The sequence below is a fragment of the Macrobrachium nipponense genome, chromosome 27 (genome assembly GCF_015104395.2).
Source record: "Macrobrachium nipponense isolate FS-2020 chromosome 27, ASM1510439v2, whole genome shotgun sequence".
Classification (NCBI taxonomy): Eukaryota; Metazoa; Arthropoda; class Malacostraca; order Decapoda; family Palaemonidae; genus Macrobrachium; species Macrobrachium nipponense.
In genome coordinates, this window is record NC_087216.1 from 831,922 (window position 1) to 842,252 (window position 10,331).

Consider the following 10,331-nt stretch of genomic DNA (forward strand, 5'->3'; position numbering starts at 1 on the left):
TATCTTGGTAAGCATTTCCAAGTATATTCCAACATCTTGGGTTTTCTAATATCGTTTTTATGGCCTTCTGTGTCTTCAGCATTACCGTAGGCATTGACAAGTATATCCCAATGACGCTTTATAAGACTACTCTTATTATACATTTCAAATCATATACAAAAACATATTTTGAATACGAACCATTTGACAGTTGTTTCTGACTGGTAAATTACAGGAAAAGTTTGTTCCATTACAACGTTGTCAGGAGGGACGAATTTCGTACCAAAAAATGTCAGTTTTTAATATATGGTAGAGGCAAATGAATTGGCCCTTATAGGAATCTATGAAATATTTATTTCGGTTATCACAGTCCTGGTGTGGCCCCCTGGACTTACCAACCAATCCAACGAACCGAGACGATCTACTAGGTGAATGCGAATATGTTTATGTATACCAATCACCTTTTTGCAAGAGTTGCTTTGCATTTAGCGAAATATATCTATAGGAAGACATAACAAAACAATTTCGTTAATGGGCATCAATCTGGCCTTATGCCAGCACGACATTTATCCCTGGAGCAGCTTTACAAATGTCGATGTATACTATTCGCTGCATCTGCTTCGTCATTCTTCGGCCTTTTTTGAAAAACAGAAGATAAATTCAGTTGTAAATGTCGCACGTAATGGGTTATTCAAACATTCCGCTTCCGTCCTTTAGAGAGAGAGAGAGAGAGAGAAAGAGAGAGAGAGAGAGGGGGGGCGGGGGGAGCGAAGAACTCGAATTTTTTTTTTTTATTGTAGGATGGGCTCCTATTAGATTCAATATTCTTTACTCTAAAGATAACGCGCTTTTGAGAGAGAGAGAGAGAGAGAGAGAGAGAGAGAGAGAGAGAGAGAGAGAGCTTACATCTTTTTATTTTATTGTAGAATGGGCCTCCATTAGATTTTAGCACGATTTAACTCACATTAACTTAGGAATATAATGTTTTGCAACTTATGGGTGAGGGAAAACAATCTTGCACGTGTCCCGAGTAAGCTGGAGGTTGGATCACGCCTTGCCCTTCTTTAAATATTGCACAACATTCAGCAGCCCATTTTTGGCCAAAATACGAAGAGCGCTTCGAAAAGTGACCTAGTTTCTTATTTCTCCTTTCTTCTTCTTTTTTTTTTCTTCTTCTCTCCAGTCTGATTACGATCTTGGCTGTCTCCCCATTACTCAATAATTCCTCGAAGCGTTTTCCCCTACGAACAAAAGTTATGCGTTATGGGGACATAAACCTTCGTTCCCAATAGGACCCCATTTGCCTTACCTGTAATTTTTTACTTGGAGAAAGACAAGGAAAATATCATTCGGAGAATGGTAACAATTCGTGAATTTATGGATTTGCCTCGTGACAAAAAATCCAGTAAAAAAGGAAAAGAAAATCGTGAAATGTTTCAGAATCTTAAAGTGACCATTCATTGATTTATGTCAATGCATAAATTTGTGAATTGTCACCAAAGATTTTGTAACATTTCAATTATTATTTTCTTCAAAAAAAAACAAAAAAAAAAAAAAAAAATCAGAAAATGGAACAGAAAATAACTGGTAATATTACGACACAAATTTTGGTGAAGTTGAAAGAATTTATTATATATATATATATATATATATATATATATATATATATATATATATATATATATATATATATATAGTAATATCATATATATATATATATATATATATTATATATATATATATATATATATATTGATAGGTAGAACAACAAAGGGTTAAAGTTCAAATCAGAATCTTTGGCAGAAAACAATTATGAACTGATGTATTGCTTCATGAAAAAAAAAGAAAAAAAAAAATCCAGCAAATGAAATTAAAAATTTGTGAAATGCTCCGACATAGATTTGCCTAAGTGAAAGAATATACCAAAAAACAAACAGGTTCCACATCGTTTGTCCCTCCCACCCCTTGTCGTTCTTTTCAGCACAGTTTAGCAGAATAATTTATCCCACGGCCCCAAAAACTTGATTAAGTTATGGGTCGTTTCCCCATTTTCGTGTCAAATCACCAGATGCAGACATTACGTGTGGGATGGGATTGCAAATCTGAAATAGGACCCATACGTATAAAGGAATGGGAACTTATTATTTCGTAAACAAGGAATGATATCAGTTCTTGTCGTAGTCAAATAGATTTGTGCTGTTAGTTTTATTGCTGATGTTGTGAATATTGTACCTCTGTTGTGACTGTTAGTGCCTTTTACTGCTGAAATAATAAGTCATAATAAAAATAATTATTATCTCTTTTATCACACTCACCCCTATTCCACTGGTGGTTTTTTTATAGTTTGGGGTTCAGGGTCGCATTCGTGCCTCCTTAGGAGTCCATCACCTTTCTAACCATGTCCTCCTATTTCTAGTAACACACTCTTTTGCATGAATCCTGGAGCCACTTCGGCATCTAGATTTTTCAGGTTCCTTTTCAGGGATCTTCGGATCGTGCCTAGTGTTCCTATGATTATGGATATAATTTCCACTGCAAATCCCATCTCCTTATTTATGTTTTCATGTCTAGAAAGTTATCAATGTTTTCTCTTTCAGTATCATATACTCTGGTGTCCCATGGTACTGTGACATCAATGAGTTATATTTTCTTCTTGATTTTGTCAATCAACGCCAATGTCACGTCTGGTCTATTGGCACATAATTATTATTGTTAATATTATTATTATTATTATTTTTATTATTATTATTATTATTATTATTATTTATTATTATATATTATTATTATTATATTATTATTATTATTATTAAAGCCTCAAACGTCCTCATCCATTCCTTGGGGTCTTTAAGAACTGATGAGGAGGCTGACAGGTTTATAACGGTGCATTTCAAGTACCTTCAAAGATAATACTGATTAATCGCACAACCTGCGGTGCCTCAAAAGCGTGTCTTGGTTGAGCCACGCATGCGCAGATACACGCAAAGGCTACAACAGAGAGAGAGAGAGAGAGAGAGAGAGAGAAAGAGAGAGAGGGGAGAGAGAGAGAGAGAGAGAGAGAGAGAGAGAGAGAGAGAGAGAGTGAGAGAGAGAGAGAGCAGATAAACGAATTCATAAATTTAATATAATGTCTAATAACTTAGAAATTTGGATTTCTTGAGGCACAAGTCTAAAAGGAAAGAGAGAGAGAGAGAGAGAGAGAGAGAGAGAGAGAGAGAGAGACTGAAACCGAATAAATAACTAGATTCTCCATGCCATCAGTCTCCAAAATAAGGTATAACATTTACAGATAGAAAAGTCATAAATTAAATATAAGCTCAACAGAAGCTACGACTCTAATGCTTTCTAAAATAGTAGTAGATCCCTAATTATTAAAAAGGAAAAGAATGGGAATTGTCACACCTAGAAATACCAAGGCCCTCTGACAAAGGCTCTTAATTATTCAACTCCGAGATGACAGCCAGTGCTACCGAAATAACCTCTCCCTGACGATAAGATTTACTGGAGGAATATATATTAATTTTGTTTTTAAAAAAACAGAATCCAGTTTTGTTCCCGTCATTAATTGTAGACTGTGAGTTACTGCCAAGTTGCTATATTTTTAGGTAATGAGTCCGCCTGCTGTGAGTAACATGTGCTCATTTATCTTAAGGCTTTTTTTTTAAGTTCATTTCCACTTTAATGGTTTAATTCTGTATCAATGAAGCGAACTTATATTTTTAGTGGTAGTTGAATGGCTTGCTTAAAAGTCTTAAAAGTCATAGTCTTTTATTGTAACTACCTTTTTTTATGAATTATATAAGAAAAAAGCATCCGGTTTGGATGACCGAAAACCATAAACAAAAGACTTTAGATATCACAATGACCCCGAAGAAATGAGTCCTAGAAAACGACCCCTAACTTTTACGAGGTGGTAGGGTTGGGGGGCGGGGGGTCAGTATCTGGTAAAGATATAAGGTTTATATTCCTCGTTCCTTGGCCTGGAAAAAAATGCGCTGAAGCTTCATCAGCGCAATGGAGTTTTCCGTACAACGTATAAAAGCTGTATAAAACTATCAGCCACGACCAGTAGCACTTCAGTTGCTTCCTAGATGCGAAAAGTAAGGTCCCATGGCTAAATTCAACCTTAAATAAAATCAAAACTACTGAGGCTAGAGGGCTGCAATCTGGTATGTCTAATGATTGGAGGGTGGATGATCAACAAACCAATTTGCAGCCCTTTAGCCTCTGTGGGTTTTAGATCTTAGGCCGGACAAAATAAAGTGTAACTTTAACATTAAATAAAATAAAGACTACTGAGGATAGAGGGTTGCAATTTGGTATGTCTGATGATTGGAGGTTGGATGATCAACAAACCAATTTGCAGCCCTTTAACCTCTGTAGTTTTTTTTAGTTCTGAGGGCGGACAGAATGAAGTGCGGACGGACTGACAGTAAATGTAATATAAAAATAAAGGACCGTAGGTGGGTCTGGTCTTTAAGATAATCTTAATCTTTGCCCTTCTCTATTTAGTGAAATACTTCACTCATTCCGTTGTATTGTCGTTTTGGCACCTACCCTAAATCCTAATCTAGTGCAGAAACGTTCAAATGAACCCCCAATTAAAGCGAAAATGGAAGGATTCCCTTTTGTAGGGTATTTTGTCACGGATTCCTAAAAAAGTCCTGCGGAGGCTAATTAGCTAATCTTCCTCTCCTGGACGTAATGGCAGGAATTTGCGTTTAAAGGGGAAAAAAAAAGTCTCACAATAATTAGACATGTTTTCGACTGAGCCATTATTTTCAACATAAATAATAATAATAATAATAATAATAATAATAATAATTTATTAAAAGTACTAGCTACTTCAGCAGCGTTACACTTGTAGAGATTCTTCTCTATTTTGCGAATAGCGGCTTTTTCCTTGCTACTTAAACAGGCTAGTAGAGCGCCTATGGTCAAAAACAAGGTCGAAATAGGTGTATATAATTGAATTTTACAGATAAACTATGATACCATAGTCATCAAAGTCATTAACGATTTATTCTCTCTCTCTCTCTCTTTCTCTCTCCTCTCTCTCTCTCTCTCTCTAGGCAAGGAAGTCCGCACAGCCCTGGAGAAATGGTACGGTAGTGAGAGCCCGCAGCCCCGCCCCCAGGATAATATCAAGCTGTACTACAAAGCCTTCATGAGTTCCCATTACCGTGAAGAGGACTCCATTAAGAAAATTATATCTGAAAATGTATCCCCGACTGACGACACCAAGAATATCGACTTAATCATATATTACCAGAATCGGAGGACGCGCGACCTCATTATGAAAAATAACCACTCTCCACAGGTACGAGAACCCCTGAAGCAGACGCATGTAGTGTACCAGTATACATGCCCAGTCCGCGTATGCAGCGGCGCCTACAAAGGTATGACTATCACGCGCCTGTCGAAGAGACTCTCGTGCCACGCCCAAGAGGGTGCCATCAAGAATCACGACCGCACCAAACATCAGGAGGCCATCTCTCGGGATGTCATCATACAGAACACGAAAATCATCGGGAAGGCCCCTGATGCCCGTCGGTTGCGCCTGCTGGAGGCGCTCCTCATCCAGCAAATAAAACCTACACTGAATACGACGCAGGAAGAATTTCTCCTCCCTACGAGTATGAGAAGACCTGCCACCAACAATTTCACCACCGATCACGATAATTCCACGGAAAACAACGCCCCCGAAAGAGGTGCTCCGGCAGCCGATGGAAATCAAATTAGCCGTGACGTCCCACAGCGTAGCACAATGCCCATCAACGTTACATCGGCTCGAAGAAAGTAGCTTGAGACCTGGCTCAGGCAACCAATGAAAACGAAGACTCACCGCCACTAGCCAATAGGAGACAAACATGGGGCAGACGCCCTGCTGTCAACCACAGATATAAGGAGGACGGACACCACGCCAATCGGTTGCAACCGAACCCTCGCTATCCTATCCCCTCCCATACCGTACCGTACCAAGATCAGACCACCCTCAGCTTCCCAGCCCGAGGATGTCTGGAAGCTCCAGACGAAAGCTCGCTTTAAGAAAGAGAGAGAGAGAGAGAGAGAGAGGGAAAACCTTTAGTGACTTTGATGACTATGGTATCATAGTTTATCTGTAAAATTCAAATATATACACCTATTTTGACCCTGTATTTGACCATGACCTCTATAGGTGCTCTACTAGCCTGTTTAAGTAGCAAGGAAAAAGCCACTATTCGCAAAATAAAGAAGAATCTCTACAAGTGTAACGCTGCTAAAGTAGCCATTACTTTAAATAAAGTATGCTTGAGGGAGGGTCTCCTCCATAAGAACAATAATAATAATAATAATTTGAAAGAAGACCCTCTTTTAAACAAATTCTGTTGAATAAAATGGCAGAATTCACCAAATTAATCTTATATATTATCCTTTCTATTCTTCTTATTACTGGTTTTTCTGTATCACCGAGCCAGAAAAGCAAGTAATAATAAGAAAAACAGAAAGGATGTTATGTAAGATGAATTCGCTGAATTCTGCCATCTTATTCAACGCAATAATAATAATAATAATAATAATAATAATAATAATAATAATAATAAGAACCAGATATGTTCAAAGAACGATAGATGGAAATAACATCTCTCCCATATGTAGGAAGTGCAATACGAAAAATGAAACCATAAACCACATAGCAAGCGAATGCCCGGCACTTGCACAGAACCAGTACAAAAAAGAGGCATGATTCAGTGGCAAAGCCCTCCACGGAGCCTGTGCAAGAAACATCAGCTACCTTGCAGTAATAAGTGGTACGAGCACCAACTTGAGGGAGTGATAGAAAACGATCAGGCAAAGATCCTCTGGGACTATGGTATCAGAACGGATAGGGTGATATGTGCAAAACAGACCAGACGTGACGTTGATTGACAAAGTCAAGAAGAAAGTATCACTCATTGATGTCGCAATACCATGGGACACAAGAGTTGAAGAGAAAGAGAGGGAAAAAATGGATAAGTATCAAGATCTGAAAATAGAAATAAGACGGATATGGATATGCCAGTGGAAATCGTACCCATAATCATAGGAGCACTAGGCACGATCCAAGATCCCTGAAAAGGAATCTAGAAAAACTAGAGGCTGAAGTAGCTCCAGGACTCATACAGAAGAGTGTGATCCTAGAAACGGCACACATAGTAAGAAAAGTGATGGACTCCTAAGGAGGCAGGATGGCAACCCGGAACCCCACACTATAAATACCACCCAGTCGAATTGGAGGACTGTGATAGAGCAAAAAAAAAAAAAAAAAATAAAAAAAATAAATAATAATAATAATAATATGCTGGAAGTAAACCCTCTTTCAAACATGTTTTATTAAAATTAATTGCTGCCTCAGTTGCGTTCATTTTATAAAAGTTCTCCTCTATTCTTCTAATTATTGTTTTCTGTGTTGCTCACCTTTGTTGCGTTGTTCACCAGTTTTAAGCAACAATGAGAAGACAATAACTACAAAAATAGAGAAGAGCCTTTATAAAATTAACGCACCTGAGGCAGCAATTACTTTGATAATAATAATAATAATAATAATAATAATAATAATAATAATAATAATAATAATAATAATAATAATAATAATAGTAATATAATAATAATAATATGTGGCGCCGTGGAGGAGTGGGTTAGGTCGGTCAATAGACTTAAGTCAAGTAAGCAAACATTGTGGCTGGTCAGTCGTTGGATGGGTGACCGCTCTCCTCAGCGTTGATTCCTTGGGAAAGGATCTTTACCATTATTTCCTCAGTCTACTCAGCTGTAAATGAGTACCTATCCCTGATGGGGTAGGGCCCCAACTATGGGGTTTAAATAGCAAAACTCAGCAATGATGGAAAGAAATGAAGGAATAAACGACAACGACGTAAATGGAACCTCTGGCAACAGAGGAGCTTCGTCCGGCAACCAGGTATTCAACCCAATTGAAGGGGAAGACGGTCAGGTACTTGGAGGTCGTCATCACAACGACAGTAATCAACAGCCTGAGATTGGAGCTACAGAGGCAAAAGGAAGAAATGGACAAGAGAACGAAATAAGGAAATATGGAGATGCTACATCAGAAGCAACCCGACGGAGAGAGGATATAGAAGAAGATTGTCAACATCTGGAATGAGAGGAATAACACCCCCCAAACAGAGCAGAGGCTGGCAGACCAAGTAAGGAACATAAAGAAAAAGAACTGGCTCTCCCCAGAAGAACTGGAAAGGGAAATGTCACACGACAACGAATTACACGAAGACGAACTGAGAGACGATGCCACAGAAGACGACAGGGATGATGAGGTATCAAACAACGACACACGAAGAAACACCGACGAAGTAACAGAGAGGACGGAATGGGTAGAAAAGATTAGACAATGGATGGAGCCAGATACAGAGAGAACAAACATCCCCTCCATGAAAGCCTACAACACCAAGAAATTAAGGGAGAAAACAAGTGAGGTCAATGAAATAATGGGCATAATACACACCACCAGTATCACAGAAACAAATAACTTGACATATGCAGGAGCAAGATTAGTAGCAGAACTATGGGGATATGAACACAACCACCACCAGCACAACCAACCCAAACAGAAACCCAAAACAGCAACCTCCTTGGAAAAGGGCGCCTGGAAAAGCAGATCATGGTGATGAGATCTGACTGAGTAAACTGAAAGAGATGGCAGAAAAAAGGCTAAGAAGCAAGAAAACAAGGGAGGAACTCAACGAGAAATACAAAGTACAAGAGAGGGGACTAAACAACACAATAGAAGATGTAAAACAGAGGCTTAAGGCCAAAGCACATAAGATCCAACGGTACATGAACAGGAATAAGGGATACCAACAGAACAAACTATTCGGAACCAACCAGAAAAGACTATACAGCCAACTAAGAGGGGAAGACAACCACCCGAAATTCCTGAAGCCGAACCAAGTAAGAGACTCTGGGAAAACATATGGAGCAATCCGGTATCACGCAACAAACATGCAACATGGCTCCAGGAAGTCAAGGAAGAAGAAACAGGGAGAATAAAACAAAGATTCACAGAGATCATGAGAGACACAGTCAGACACCAACTAAAGAAAATGCCAAACTGGAAAGCCCCAGGTCCCGATGAAGTCCATGGATACTGGCTCAAAAACTTCAAGGCCCTACACCACGGATAGCAGAACAAACTCCAGCATTGTATCTCAAATCACCAAGCACCCAAATGGATGACCACAGAAGAACATCCTTAGTACAAAAAGACAAGAGTAAGGGAAATATAGCCAGTAACTACAGGCCTATCACCTGCCTACCAATAATGTGGAAGTTACTAACAGGTATCATCAGTGAAAGGCTATACCTAGAGGAGACAAACACCCATCCCCCACCAACAGAAAGGCTGCAGAAGGAAGTGTAGGGGCACAAAAGACCAGCTCCTGATAGACAAAATGGTAATGAAGAACAGTAGAGAAGGAAAACCAACTAAGCATGCATAAGAAAAGCCTTCGACATGATACCACACATGGCTAATAGAAATGCCTGAAAATATATGGGGGCAGAGGAAAATACCATCAGCTTCCTCAAAAATAACAATGCGCAACTGGAATACAATACTTACAAGCTCTGGAATAAGACTAGCAGAGGTTAATATCAGGAGAGGGATCTTCCAGGGCGACTCACTGTCCCCACTACTCTTCGTAGAGCCATGACTTCCATGACAAAAAGTACTACAGAAGATGGATGCCGGGGTACCAACTCAAGAAAAAGAGGCAACAGAATCAACCATCTGATGTTCATGGACGACATCAAGCTGTATGGTAAGAGCATCAAGGAAATAGATACCTAATCCAGACTGTAAGGATTGTATCTGGGGACATTTAGGATGGAGTTTGGAATAGAAAAAATGCGCCTTAGTCAACATACAAAAAGGCAAAGTAACGAGAACTGAAGGGATAAAGCTACCAGATGGGAGCAACATCAAAAACACTAGATGAGACAGGATTACAAAATACTCCTGGGAATAATGGAAGGAGGTGATATCAAAACACCAAGAGATGAAGGACACGATCAAAGGAGAATATATGCAGAGACTCAAGGCGATACTCAAGTCAAAACTCAACGCCGGAAATATGATAAAAGCCATAAACACATGGGCAGTGCCAGTAATCAGATACAGCGCAGGAATAGTGGAATGGACGAAGGCAGAAAAACTCCGCAGCATAGATCAGAAAACCAGGAAACATATGACAATACACAAAGCACTACACCCAAGAGCAAATACGGACAGACTATACATAACACGAAAGGAAGGAGGGAGAGGACTACTAAGTATAGAGGACTGCGTCCAACATCGAAAA